General features: G+C 50.5%; 1 protein-coding gene and 2 non-coding genes across 6 annotated transcripts in view; 1 reads left to right on the forward strand and 2 right to left on the reverse strand.

The window, feature by feature from the left end:
- Positions 1 to 11,541: 11,541 nt before the first annotated feature.
- Positions 11,542 to 11,613, reverse strand: TRNAG-UCC (transfer RNA glycine (anticodon UCC)). The gene has a single exon. It is a non-coding gene; the product is annotated as a tRNA-Gly (tRNA).
- Positions 11,614 to 11,928: 315 nt separating this feature from the next.
- DPP9 (dipeptidyl peptidase 9) overlaps positions 11,929 to 14,908 on the forward strand; it is a 37,702-nt gene continuing 34,722 nt past the window's right edge. For all 4 annotated transcript variants that reach the window (XM_068981150.1, XM_068981151.1, XM_068981152.1 and 1 more), the window contains exons 1-2: positions 11,929 to 12,036; positions 12,987 to 13,039. The gene's annotated coding sequence lies outside the window, so the exon portion shown is untranslated. The remainder of the gene's footprint in view (positions 12,037 to 12,986; positions 13,040 to 14,908) is intronic.
- Positions 13,820 to 13,892, reverse strand: TRNAG-CCC (transfer RNA glycine (anticodon CCC)). The gene has a single exon. It is a non-coding gene; the product is annotated as a tRNA-Gly (tRNA).

The raw sequence follows: 14,908 nt of genomic DNA on the forward strand, positions 1-14,908 counted from the left end.
GTGACACAGCTGTGTGATTGAATGTCACCTCCTGTGATCCCTAGCACCCAGCAGTCTGGGTTGAGAATTCAGGACAGGGCGCCAGAGATGGGGAAAGACAGAGTCATGGTAGGAATAAAAAGGCAGTGAGAGAGACTTCCTGGTGGTCCAGTGGTTAAGACTGCTTGCTTCAACTGCAGGGGCATGGGTTCCATCCCTAGTGAGGGAACTGAGCTCTTATATGCCCCATGATGTGGTCAAAGCGGGGAGGTGGGGACAGAGACAATGAGAAAGAATCAAGGAAAGAGAGAGAAACGAAGAGGGATTTGACAGAAAGTGATGGATGGAGACAGACTTGTCCCAAGTCCCTAGTACATGCTTTGAAAACGTGAGTGGCTGGGGAATGCCCGTAAGATCATCAGGCACTGATGCTGATCAGGGAAAGGGGAGAAGCAGCAAGGCCCCAAATATAGGCACCTGGCACAGAGCAGGGGTGAGAGGGCGCTGCGGTGTGCCAGTGTGTGTGCGCACGCACCTGAGCAGTTTGGCCTTATTACCGTCGAGCATCCTCTCTCCTCTCTCCCAGTCTCTCTCCCCCATCCTGGGTCTCCCAGCTTTCCCCCTGTCTCTCTGTCTCTTGTCTTGGAGTCTCTGCGTCTCCCTGGCAGCCAGTGATGGGCGTATGTTGGCACAGAAGGCACCTCCTTGGGGTGGGGTCCCCATGGCCGCGGCTGATGCCTCACACACTCATTCGCATCAGAGTTCCTCCGCCCCCGCCACTGAATCCCCAGGAGGACTCACCCACAGCTGACAGTCACAGGGTGGTAAATGGCAGCCCCCATCCCATCTCACCCACCAAGTGTGGATTGCAGACCCACAAGTGGCCTGCTCTGACACGGAGAAGGGGAAATGGATGGGAGCCCGTCTCCCTCAAAACCCCCATAACCTGGCCGAGGAAGGATCATGGGGCCAGGCTGAGGACTCCCATCTTTAGGATCCCAGGCAGGGAGGCTGGTGGTGGTAGTGGGGTTTCAGGAGGAGGAGGAAGAGGAAGCAAGGGGCTCTGGAAACAGAGGGGACTCAGAGTGGGGGAGGCACAGAGAGAGGGGGGAAGTCAGAGAGGAGCTCAGAGAATGGGAGGGGGCTCTGAAAGAGAGGATCACAGAGAGTGGGGAGGAGACAGCACCCAGGATTGAAGACTCCCCAGAGAGGGCCTGCAGCAATCCTGCAGAGCCTCCAGGAGGCCTGGCCTGCTTCCCCTGGGAGAGTCCTTCCCACCCCACCTCCCAGCCTGAAGGACTCCAGAGCCCACCAACTAATGACCAAGGGGCTGACCGTTGTTGACTAAAGAAAGCCAGTGGCCTGTTCAGAGGTATGTGTGTGTGTGTGTGTGTGTGTGTGTGTGTGTGTGTGTGTGCCCTTCCCAAGGCTGTCCTGTGGACCTTTCCCCAAGGGGCCCTGTTGCCCTTCCAGGTCCCCAGGGCATCCCTGTCATTCTAATGTCTGAGGGAATGGGCCTGGCCAAGGACAGAACTCGGCTCCTTCTGTGCTTTTCGGGGGTCCTTCAACTGCCCCCACTGCACCGGTCCCTGTGGGCCTGGGAGTCCCAGCCCAGGTGCCTCCACCCTGGATCACGTGATCCCCTACTCCCCTTCCCTCCCCCTTCCTCCTTGGCCCACTGGGCCCCCTGCCGTCTTCAACTGGCTTTTGTGGAGCTGAATTCATTGGGACTCTGCACAGCCCTTCGAGGTGGGGCCCGGCTGCCGCTCTCCCGCCTCTCTCCCTGGCTAATTGGGGGGCTTCATTGTCAAGAGGAGCCCCCCCCTAAGCCACCGCTCGCTCCCGCTGCTGTCTGCTTACTCCCGCAGACAATGCTGGAAGCCTGTTGTCCTTAGGGGCGGGCTGCTGTAATTTGGTCTAATTCAGCCCTGGAGACAGTGATTACAGCTAATAAATAGACCCCAACCCTCCTTTGTCTCATGTGTCCCTCCATCCTGATTCCACCCTTTCCCCCAGCTGCTCTGTTCCTCTCCCTTCCCACAGCCAGGAGAGGGCAGGAAAACAGACAGGGCCTCCAAGCCTCAGTTTTGCCATCTCAGTTCAGTTCTGTTCAGTCGCTCCGTCGCGTCTGACTCTTTGCGACCCCATGGACTGCAGCACACCAGGCCTCCCTGTCCATCACCAACTCCCAGAGTTTACTCAAACTCATGTTCATTGTGTCGGTGATGCCATCCAACCATCTCATCCTCTGTTGTCTCCTCCTGCCTTCAATCTTTCCCAGCATCAGGGTCTTTTCCAACCAGTCAGTTCTTTGTATCAGGTGGCCAAAGTATCACAGTTTCAGCTTTAGCATCAGTCCTTCCAATGAATATTCAGGACTCATTTCCTTTAGGATGGACTAGCTGGATCTCCTTTCAACCATTTAGGAAATGGTTATAGCATGGGTCCCCAGGAGCTGGTGCCCATCCATCTCCCCTGCACCTTGGGTTGGGTGTGGGCAGCAGCAGCTTGCTCAGATCAGCACCCCGCCATGTCCTAGACACACCAATGGGCCCCATTCTTTAGTGGAATCTCTCTTACTCCATCCCCTACAAATCTGGGTACTCCTCCTCTCACATAAATTAACCCTGACATGAAACCACTCCTGATGATGGCTTGAAGCACAGAGAGGGTCAGACACCTATTTGATGTCACACAGCAATTAAGGGGCAAGGTTGAGGGAATTCCCTGGAGGTCCTATGTCCAGTGATCAGGACTCCGAGTTCCCATGGTAGGAGGTGTGGGTTTTATCCTTGGTCGGAAACTAAGATCCCACAGGCTGCATGGTGCTGCCAAAAAAAGAGGTGGGGGATGTGGGCAAGGTTGAGATTTGAACCAAGGATTTAGGGATTCAACGCCCATGTCCCTAATCACTGTGCTGCAGTAACTTAGAGGATGAATTTGCCTTAGGGAATGGACTTTGTTTTAGGGGGTTGTCTTTGTTTTTAAATATTTATTTACTTGACTGCACAGGTTCTTAGTTTCAGCGTGTGGGATCTTTAGTTGTGGCATGTGAGATCCAGCTCCCTAAGCAGGGATCAAACCCGGGCCCCCTGGATTGGGACCAAGGAGTCTTAGACACTGGACCACCAGGGGTCCTGGGGATGAACTTTGAATGTAGTAGACTCATGGGCAAGTTGGCTAAAGGAAAGAGATTTCTAGAAGGAACTCACGAAACATTCATTCATTCATTCACACAGTTAATGTCGTTCCTGAATACCACAGGCTGTGTACCATGGACAGAGCCATGGCTCAGATAGGTAGGCAAGGCTTGGGGAGAAGCAGAAACAAGATGTCTGAGGGACAATCTGGAGACCGAGGTGTTTCCCTGCCTGAGCGGAGACAGGTCAGGGCACAAATGGGGAGGGGACTGAGCTGAGCAACAGGAGAAAGGACTCCACTGACTCTCCAGGAGCCAGGGGTCTGCGGTAGGAAAACCCTTCCTGCACTTCTTTGCTGTGAACTCACAGCTTCCCAGGTGGCACTAGTGGTAAAGAACCTGGCTGCCAACACAAGAGATGCAAGAGACTCGGGTTTCATCCCTGAGTTGGGAAGATCCCTTAAAAAATGAAATAGCACCCCACTCCAGTATTCTTGCCTGGAGAATCCCATGGACTGAACAGTCTCACACACACACACACACACACACACACACACACACGACCCTCCATGAGGGAGCACTGTTTCTATCATCTCCACTTCATAGATGAGAAAGTTGAGGCTCATAGAGGGAAAACCACCTGCCCAGTGGCACACAGTGAGGCTGAGTTCACCAGGCTGCCCAAGAGAGAGTGAGAGAGGAGTGTAGTCCTGGGCAAACTCCAGTAGGATATTTCTCTGTGTGTGTGTGTGTGTGTGTGTGTGTGTGTGTGTGAGGGTTGGGGAGACAGATCTGGGGAATGAGAAAATCTTTCTCACATCCCTCTATACCCTGCCCCCACCACATCCCATCTCCTCCGACATTTAGCCTTCAGAGAATGACAGTTTGATTGTGCAGAGCTAAGAATAACCTCAACTGTAAAGTGCCCTGGAGATGCAGGGAGGTGAGAGGCAGAGCCTGTAGGAATGAGGCAGGGAAAAGGGCAGTTCTCATCCACACATGCCCCCTACCCCTGTGCCAAAGCTCTCCGTTCTGTAGCTTCTGCCAGCAGCCCAAGGCTTCTGGTTCTCCCATCAACCATCCCTGCTTCCCCACGGCAGAAATAACAAGCTCACTGTGCCATCGTCTCTTGATGGAGAAGGTCCTTTCTATATTTATAGGCACTAGGTTAGCCATGGAGAGGTTTAGAATCGTGCGTTCTACAGTCAGAATGCCAGGTTAGAATCAGTGCTCCCCAGCTGGCTGACAGATGAATTCATCTCTTTGGGCCTCAGTTTCCCCATCTATACGATGGGATTAATGATCACACCTCTCAGTGTCACAAGGATGAAGTAGGTTAGAAGTGCACCCAGCGCCTACGCGGTCTTCCATTAATGTTCTCTGCAGTTGTAGTAATGGTGGTGGGTGGAATGGAATTCAAGGACCTCCCTCTCTGTGTATAGCATCCAAGTCACTGCTCTGTGATGACCTAGAGGGGAGGGATGGGGGTGGGTGGGAGGAAAGCTCATGAGGGAGGGGATGTATGTATACACATAGCTGACACACTGTTGTACATCAGATACAAACACAACATTGTAAAGCAATTATACTCCAGTTAAAAAAAAATCTAAAAACAAACAAAGAATTTATGGGACCCTCCCCTGCAGTGCTAGGGATTGTGTTCAGATGGTGGGGATCGGGGGAGGAATCCACATGGGCTGCAGGCAAGAAGGCATCATTTCACAAATCGATGAAAATTATAAAGATAAGGTGGGCAGGGGAGTTCCCAGCTACTGCAGACCTCCCCAGGTAATCAGTCAAAGAATTGATTCATTCAAACATGACTGTTGTGGTTCCAACACCTAGGGAATAAATAGTTTAAAAATATTTCTCCATAGCAAAAAACAAGTGAGCGAGGCTGTTTATGAAATTAATCTCTCTGTGTGTCTGTCTCCCCAGTACACTGCTTCTTGTGTAACTTGAGTCACCAAGCCTAGTTTCCCCATCTGTAAAATGGACTAACCAGAGTTACGATAAAGAAATTATGGAAACACGTAGTTCAGGGACTTCCCTGGGGGCTTGGTGGTAAAGAATCTACCTGCCCAGGCAGGAGATGTGGGTTTGATCCCTGGTCTGGGAGGATCTCACATGCCTCGGAGCAACTAAGCAGGTGTGCTACAGCTACTGAGCTTGTGCTCTAGAGCCTGCTGACGCCTGCGCGCCCTAGAGCCCGTGATCCACAAGAGAAGCCAGCGCAATGAGAAGCCCTCAGCCCCAACTAGAGCAGAGTCCCCGCGCTCTCTGACTAGAGGAAAGCCCCTGTAGCAGTGAAGACCCAGCACAGCCAAAAATAAATAAATACATAAAATTATTTAACAACAACAACAACGAAAATCTAGTTCAGGACCTGGCACCTTAGCTATCATTATTTAACTACTAGTTAACCAATTCATTAGCTAGAAGTTCACTCTCATAATTTTTGTAAACTAATTTCTAATAAAAAATGTGATTGATCCCTGGTCTGGAAACTAAGATCTCACCTGCCAAGTGGTGCAGCCAAAAAAAAGAAAGAAAGAAAGAAAGAAAGATTTTTGCAGTAGAGCCACGATTCTTGTATCCCACAAGTTTTTCTGTATGTTTGGAATGGTTTCCAAAATAGAGATACAACTTGTACACAAGCTGAGGAGTAGAAAGTCAGTCTTGCCCAAACCCCCAGCCAGCCTCCAGGAACCTCTCACCCACAGGTCATAGGCAGTCACCCTTGCTGCCCATTTCACAGGCTCCTTCCAGGGCTATTTTGTGGGCACACCCCACAGTGTTCATATACATTTGTGTCCTTTCTGGGTTGTGATTATTTTGATAAATGCTGGCATAGGCCATATCGTTCCCCAGACTGCCCCAGTTCAGAACATAAAGGGTCTTCTCATTTATCACACAGCTGGGGGTGGACAGCTTATACTGGATCTTAACTGTCACACGTCGGATCATCAAGCTTTGTTGTGGCATATGGAATCTAGTTCCCTGACCAAGGATCGAACCCAGGGCCCCTGCATTGGGAGCACAAAGTCTTAGTCACGGAGCCGCTTGGGAATCCTGGTTTCTGTTCTTTCGCCCAGAAAGCTCTTGGTCTACTATGTCTTAATATGCTCATGAATGACCCTGGTAGGGCCCAGGCCGAATGTTCTAGTGGCTGATTCCTGTTCAGTGAGCTTCTATTTTCTCTTTAGTCGTCTCTATTACCTTGAACTTCATCTAGGTAGTATGCAGTCTAGTTTTGTGCCATGAACTTTGGAGCCAGACCACCTGTCTTTGAATCTCTAGTCTATCATCAAGTCATTGTTGTCTAGTTACTAAGTCGTGTCCGACTCTTGAGGCACCATGGACTCCAGCCCACAAGGCTCCTCTGTCCATGGAACTTCCCAGGCAAGAACACTGGAGTCGATTGCCATTTTCTCCTCCAGGGAATATTCCCCAACCCAGGGACTGAAACCATGTCTTCTGCATTGACAGGCGGATTCTTTACCACCGGGCCACCTGGGAAACAACGGAGTCTATCATCTACTACTTATAAGCTGTGTGACCTTGGGCAAGTTACTTAACCTCTCTGTGTCTCCTTGAGCATGTTACTAAACTCTCCACGCCTGGGTCTCTTCACCCATTAAAAAGGGGGCGGCTGGGGTGGGGGTTTATTTATTTACTTGGCTGCGCCAGATCTTAGTTGTGGCACGTGGGATCTAGTTCTCTGACCAGGGACGGAACCTGGGTCCCCTGCATTGGGAATTTGGAGTCTTAGCCACTGGACCACTTGGAAAATCCCCTAAAAGAGTGTAAAATGTAACATTTTCTTAGAAAGGTTCTCAGCTCACATTTGCTGGAGGTACAAAGGGATCGGTCGCAGGCAGCCTTTACAAGAGATGTTTCCCAGACTGGAAACATTGAATCCTTACCCACTTCCCTTCTTTCTTTCCTCTTTGCTCTTCTTCCCTCTAGCCTTCCTGAAGGCCCCTGGAGGGCTGAGCACTTTGGTAGAATAGACTCTGCCTGCTCAGGTTGCCTGCTTGGGTACAAGGACACTTCTGCAAGTACTGGGGGTGGATGTTAGGGGAGGGAAATCTGGGCCTCAGTGAGGAGCTGGAAGGAAGGATGGGATGTGTGGCAGGAAGGGGATAATGGTGGGGTGGTATGGATAATGCAAGGTGCCTGTGGTCTGGGCTCCTGCTGACACCTAGTGGAAAGATGAAATTATCGTCTTTTACATTCGAGGCACTTGAGTTTTTAGCCTCCTCAAGGACATCTGCTGGACACAGACTCAGAGAAGGGGAGCGACTTTCTGGGCATCACACAGCAGACTAGCTGCCTTGAGTCAGTTTGAAGGACACAAGAAATGATTTTTTAATGAATTCCTTCAGTGAGCTTTTTCAAATTAATGTTTTATTTTTATTAAAAAAATTATTTATATTTTGGCTGGGCTGGGTCTTCATTGCTGTGCTCAGGCTTTCTCTAGTTGCAGCGAGTGCGGGCTGCTCTCTAGTTGGGGTGGGTGGGCTTCTCGTTGAGTGGCTTCTCTTGTTGCAGAGCACAGACAGGTTCTAGGCATGCAGCCTTCAGTAGCCGTGCATGTGGGCTTAGTTGTCCTGTGACACGTGGAATCTTTCTGGACCAGGGATGGAACCTGTATCCCCTACATTGGCAGGCAGGTTCTTTTTCTTTTTTAATAATTTAAAAAATTTATATATTTTTGGCTGTGCTGGGTCTTTGCTGCTGTACGGGCTTTTCTCTAGTTGCAGCGAGCAGAGGCTACTCTTCATTGCACTGCGCAGGCTTCTTATTGCAGTGGCCTCCCCTCGTTGTGGAGCACAGGCTCAAGGGCACCGAATTTCAGTAGTTGCAGTTCCCGGGATCTAGAGCACAGGCTCAATAGTTGTGGCCAATGAGCTGAGTTGCTCTGCGGCACGTGGGATCCTCCTGGATCAAGGATCCAACTAGAGTCTCCTACATTGGTGGGTGGACTCTTCACTACTGAGCCACTAGGGAAGCCCCGGCAGGCGGAATCTCAACCACTAGACATTCAGGGAAGTACAATAAATAATTTTAAAGAAGGTTTTCTTTTTGTTGTTTTTTGTTTTTGTTTTGTTTGCAGATAAGTGACCTCTCAGACCTTGATGCAGGAAAGAACAGGCTTTGCAAGGTTTTGTCTTCCACCAGGAAGCCCACCTGTGGTACTCCATCCCCATAACCAGGTATTTTCACGCCATCCCTTGGTATTTTCTCTCCTCTGAGTAGCTATTCATTTGTTCATAATTTCAACACATGTTTCCTGAGCCCATAGTGACATGTAGGGGACAAAATAGATTTAAACAAATAAACAAACAAGTAACAACAACAAAACCCCTGAACTGGTAAAGCTTACAGTCCAGTGGGGAAGACAGAGGAGAAAGAATCAAACAGATCTACATATGGGGTTGTTTCAGAGACCGATAAGTCATTGAAGGAACAGTGATGTGATAGGAACTGAATTTATGGCAGGCAAAGTTAGGGGAGAAGATTAAGGTTAGCTGGGCTCAAGGAAGGCCCCTCTTTAGAAGTAGCATTAAAACCAAGACTTGGAGGAGAAGAAGGACTGAGCCCAGGAAATAAGTTGGAGAATGTGGCAGGCACAGCTTGTGCAAAGCTGTATGGTCCTTGGGGCAGGACCATACCTAGTATGGTGGAGGGACAGCGAGCAGGCCCATGTGACTGGAGCAGCGTGAGGGGGAAGGAGAGAAGGAGAGGAGGGCAGGGAGAGGATGGGGCAGGTCATGAAGGACCTTATGGGCCGTGAGAGGATGTGGACTTTTATTCCAAGGGAAATGGGAGTCCTGGAGGGCTGTGGGCAGAGGAGGGGTGGGGCCTGAGTCAGGTGCTCACAGGTGCAGTGGCTGCTGCAAGAAACCACATACTGTGGGGGTTGAGAGGATGCAGGTGACCACACTGGTCCACGTGGGACATGAGGGGGAGGATGAGAGAGATGGTCACATAATAAGTAGTCAGCAAATACTTGTTGAATAAATGAATAGATGGAATACTATGCAGCTGTCAACAAGGATGCTGCAGAAGAATTTTTAATGGCAGGGGGAGGTGTAGTTGGCAGAATAATGCCTCTCACAATGTCCACATCCTAATGCTCAGAACCTAATGCCCCGATGCTCCCTTCCATGGCACAAGGGGCTTTGCAGGTGAGATTAATTTCAGGGTCTTGAGCTGGAGCAATTATTTTGCATTATCTGAGTGGGCCTACTATAATCAAATGGATCCTTGTAAGGAGAAGAGGGGACTTCCCTGGGGGTCCAGTGGCTAAGACTCCATACTCCCAAAGCAGGGGGCCCAGGTTCAATCTCTGGTCAGGGAACTAGACCTCGCTTGTTGTGACTAAGAGTTCACATGCCACAACACAGATCAAAGATCTGGTGGGCTGCAATTAAGACCTAGTGCAGCAAAAGGAAAACTGTGTGCTTCTCAATGTGATTTAAAAAAAATTATGTATTTTGCTGTCCCGTGTCTTAGTTGCAGCATGTTGGAACTTTTATGTGTTGCAGCATGTGAGATCTAGGGCCCCAACCGGGATCAAATTGGGGCCCCCTGCACAGGGAGCTTGGAGAGTTAGCCACTGGACCACCAGTGAAGTCCCTCAGTATGTTTTAAGTAATTTTTAATAGCAAATCCCCCCCCTCGAGCCTATGTTGAAAGTGTTATCGATATGTTTGCTTCCATTAAACACAGAAACATAAAATTATAAGTTCTAAATGTTGTGAATTTTAATATACCTACTTTTAAGTTTCAGTATTTTCAATGATGTTCTGGGGGGAAATAGGACTTTAAAATATGTAAAACCAGACATAGAAGGGCACACATTTTTGTTTTTGCCTCACATTGCAATACAGCTTGGTACTACTACTACTACTAAGTTGCTTCAGACTTGTCCGACTCTGTGCGACCCCATAGACGGCAGTCCACCAGACTCCCCCGACCGTGGGATTCTCCAGGCAAGAACACTGGAGTGGGTTGCCATTTCCTTCTCCAATGCATGAAATTGTGAAAAGTGAAAGTGAAGTCGCTCAGTCGTGTCCAACTCTTAGTGACCCCATGGACTGCAGCCCACCAGGCTTCTCCATCCATGGGATTTCCCAGGCAAGAGTACTGGAGTGGGGTGCCATTGCCTTCTCCGACAGCTTGGTAAGACACTGCCAAAATCTGTCTTGATTTAATATTTTGATATTTTGTCCTCTGTGAGGTTGCTTTTTGCCATTAATTTGATATTAATATCTTAGGATAATGTATTACAATATTATTTATCTTGATTGTTGAGTTTTTTAGAGCCACCTTAATTTTTGCACCTAAGGTCTGTGCCTCACTTTCCTTCTTCTAATCCTGGCCCTGCAAGGGGCAAAAAAAAAAAGGAGATTTTACAGTAATCTGAATCTAAATCCTTATGATTACCTCCCTTCCTTCCACTATCTCTCTTAAAAAAAGAAATGCTCTAAAATGAGTTAACTCCAGTTAAGATGAAAACTCATTTAAATTATCTTCAATTAACTTCTTTCTATGTCCTGATTTTTTTTCCCCCTTCCAAATTCGATGCACCCAGCAGTGAGATCTTTTACGGAAAATTACTGTAGAAAGTGGTTTGGGCTGAAACAGCATGGTTAATATTTGTAGACAGGAAAGGGTTTTGAATAAGGAATCTATGAGACGAACTAATGAAACGTTGACTTTAGGATGGGTTTGGGAGAAATTTCTGTCTTGGATTGTTTTAATAGCGTGTTTGTGCTTGTTGAGAGGAGGTTATTTTCCTCCTTCTAGCTTCCAGGGCATCAGGCAGTGATGGACATTTAGGAAGAGTGAAATCAACGTGAGGGGACCGAACCAAACAACAGTCATTTCAGGAGCTACAATGTAACAACTTCGGTAACATTGTCTATAATAAACTCAAGAAGTGTGACTCTTGTCTGTTTCCCTAGTGTAGCGGTTATCACTGTCACCTCCCACAAGAAAGATCCCTGGTTCAAAACCCACATGGAAACACTTAGGTATCTTTACTGCTGCTGCTGCTAAGTCGCTTCGGTCGTGTCCGACTCTGTGCGACCCCATAGACCGCAGCCCACTAGGCTCCTCTGTCCCTGGGATTCTCCAGGCAAGAATACTGGAGTGGGTTGTCATTTCCTTCTCCAATGCATGAAAGTGAAAAGTGAAAGTGAAGTCGCTCAGTCGTGCCCGACTCTTAGCGACTTTAAAATTTACTACAATAAAAATTCAGATTAGGCGCTTTTAAATATTCTCCTTGTTTTTTTTAAAGCTATTCGGGAATCGCAGAAGTTATTGCAAAGTAATAGAAATACTAGCTTGATGTTTAGGAAATTTTAAATAGACAGTAAAAGAAGCTGTTAAAAAAATACAAAACTAACCACTGCGTTGGCCGGGAATCGAACCCGGGTCAACTGCTTGGAAGGCAGCTATGCTAACCACTATACCACCAACGCCTGAACGAGCGAAGGTTTCTCACAATGCCCTTAGTAAAAGTGTTAGCAGTTTGGTTGGGTGATACCAAGTTACCAGGGGTGTCTCTTCCCAGTGTCCCTTCCTCGCAGGGGAAGACGCCACCCGTGGCACGTCTCACCCCACTTACTGCGGGGGGCCCTGCTGACACGTCTCCCCCTAGCGCCCCGGGCTTCTTGGTACCGGCCGGGCCGCGACCAATCCCAGGCCGCCGCCTGGGCCGCTCGACTTCCGGGTCAAAGGGGCCTGGGCTGCCGGGTACCCCGTGTCCGCCGGCGCCGCTGTGCCCCGCGCCCGCCACTTCCGGGGCCGCAGTCCCGGGCATGGAGCCGCGAGTTTGAGGTGCCGCCGGCTCCGGGACGCCCTGCCCAGCCCGGCCGCCGCCCTCGCGCCGGCCCCCAGTCCCGGTGAGCAGCACCCCCACGCCCCGTCCAGCCTCGGCCGCAACCCTGACCCCGCCACTGACCCGCCCCGCTTCAGTCCCGACTCTGGACCCTACGTGGAACGGCCTCCCCGGGGCCCTCCGTCCCCGCCTCCGCTCTCCCCGGCCCGGCCGTTGACCGTGCGCGCGGCTCCTCCAGTCCCCGCCTCCGTTTCCCCTTCGCCCCGCTTCTCTCCTCACTCCTCGCCCGCCAGTTCCCTCCGCTTGCCCTGCCAGCTCTCAGTCTCTCCTCTGCCCGGCCTGACCCGACGTCCTCTCCCGTCCCTTTGCTGCCCGGGCCACCAGGCTCTGACCCCTTTCCCGGGGTGGCCGCACTCAATAATGCCTTCTCTTTCCCGTCGGCTCTGGAGGTCCCCACCTTGTCCTCTCTTTATGCAGACACATACTACCTATATGAGAGCAGAGGCCACCGCCCCGCCCTGCGTCCGGCCCCCACCCCTTCACCCCACATCCCCACTGGGTCCAGCCCGCTTCCCTCAGCCTCCTTCCCAGCCCTGTCCAGCCATCCACCCTCTTCCAACAGAGTCTTGACACTTCCCCATCTGTGCGGCAGGAGTGGCCCCTGTTCCCTTTGAGCGCATCCCTGCCCCGGACTGTGAGGAGGTCACTTGCCTGAGCGGCAAGCATAAACCTTTACAGGAGCTGGGACTAAAAGCCTAGGAAGGGTGCAGTGTGGTCACCAGTCCCTGTAGTCCCTTGCTGGATCCTGGTCTAATTGGCGCCTGGTGGCAGGACTTTCCTGCGGGGTGTGGTCCAGGGCGTGCACACAGCGCTGCGGGGCTGTGAGGCATCAAGATCTACTGGGTACAGTGAATCAGGCCCAACCACTGGGGACTCGCCAGGGGCAGGAGCATGAGGGGGTTAGTCAGTCCATCTGTTAAATCGCCACGTTAACGACATATTTACTCTGTCAAGGTCTGTGAACCACATCTGCAGCTGAAATGGAGGCTCTCTGGACCCTTTAGAAGGTCAGTGGGGTGGGGTGGCTGGACTGCTGGGTATGGGTGAGTGGGATTTATTTGTCTGTTCCAGGATATAAAATCTGGGAGGAAGTGGTTTTCTGCAGCCCTGGAGGACAAGTTAGGCTGGCCCCAGGCTAGTGGCTTCAGCTTTGCTCTGGTTGGAGACTTTTCTTTCTATCCAGGAGGAGAAAAAAAGTATTTGGTGGATGTGTGGCTACACACGCAGACACACACACCATGCCCACCCTCCACCCCCGACTCCCCATCTAATAGGGGGCCTGGCACTGGGTTCTGGGATGATGTGGATTCTTGCTCTGAAAGGGGCTTGAGTCCAGTTCTCCTCTTGGAGATTTTAAGTAACTTGTTACTTTGTTATTAAGTACTTGTTATTTAAGTAACTATTGATTTTAAATAACTTGTTCAGATGACAGTATTAGCTGCCCTGTGGTTTCTATGTGTGTGATTTTAACCCCTGTAATCTCATTCAATCCTCACAGTAGTATTAGGCGTTGGTCCTGTTTCACAACTGGGGAAATTGAGGCACAGGGATGTTAGGCGACTCCTTCAAGGTCACAGTAGTGGAATTAGGGTTTGACCCCAAATCTCTCTGACACCAGAGCCCGCAGTTTTTGTCCCTGATCTGTGGTGAAATCAGTACTGCTTTCTAGTGACATTTTGCTTCACTTCCAGGTGATTCTCTATCCTGGGACCAGGCGCTGCTTTCTTTTTCTCTTTCAAATATTTACTTGGTTGTGCCAGATCTTCACTGTGGCATGCAGGATCTAGTTCCCTGACCAGGGATCGAACCCAGGGTCCCTGTGTTGGGAGCACAGAGTCTTAGCCACTGGACCACCAGGGAAGTTCCACTGCTTTATTTTTCTTTAACCATCGGGGCACCTGTCTTGTCAAGAAGGTGGTGGAATGCCGCCCACACCAATGGTCCCTTTGACTTTAGACAGCATTCAAGTGAGGACAAGGACGTGTTCATTCAGCCTGAGATGTCTGTTGAGTGCATCATGTCTGTCAGGACCACAATAGGAAGAGACAAGTGAAGGTCTGCCTCCATGGAGCTGACATCCTGTTGGGAGCGGTCATCTACCCAGAGAGGGGTTCTCAGCCTCAGCTCTAGTGGCATTAGGGGCCAGGTTATTCTTTGCGTTGGGAGGGGGTTTATCCTGCTCATTGTGGGGGCTTAGCAGCATCCTTGGTCTCCACCCACCAGATGCCAGCCGCCTGCCTTCCAGTCCTGACAACCAAAACTGTCCCCTGGGGACACTGGGCCTCGTTGAGACCCGTCTGAGTACCAGGATCACCTGACCTGCAGAGGCCCTGGGAGGCTGCACACATATAAGCACACAAACAGAGAAGGGGTGACTCACAGGCCCTGGGGGCCACCCTGGTATACCACCTAAACCACAGGTGATTTACTTTGATGTCTAGTGTGAGTCTAAGAATGTTACTCAGTTTTTGCCCCCCAGACAGTAAACACAGAGTTTCTCCCCCTTGGCACTTAGGACACTGAGACCAGATCATTCTTGGAGAGAGTGGGGGTGGGCTCTCATGGACACCATAGGGTGATAAGTAGCATCCCAGACCCCACCGACTGGGTGTCAGTACCCCCCCGCACACACCATCAGAACAACCAAAAATGTCAACAGGCATCACCAAAGATGCCCTGGACAAGGGTGGAGGGCAAAAATTACTCCCACTGAGAACCACTGTCTTAGAATGAGTGTCTGCAGAAATGCCCAGGCATTGAGATGGGGCTGACAGGGTAGCACTCTGGACCGAGTGCCAGGAACGACCCCTGAAGAGCTGATACTGGGACCCGAAGGACAAGAGGGAGCAGGTCTTACAAAAAGCAGGGCAGAGGTG

Source organism: Capricornis sumatraensis, chromosome 9 (genome assembly GCF_032405125.1).
Source record: "Capricornis sumatraensis isolate serow.1 chromosome 9, serow.2, whole genome shotgun sequence".
In the NCBI taxonomy this organism is placed as follows: domain Eukaryota; kingdom Metazoa; phylum Chordata; class Mammalia; order Artiodactyla; family Bovidae; genus Capricornis; species Capricornis sumatraensis.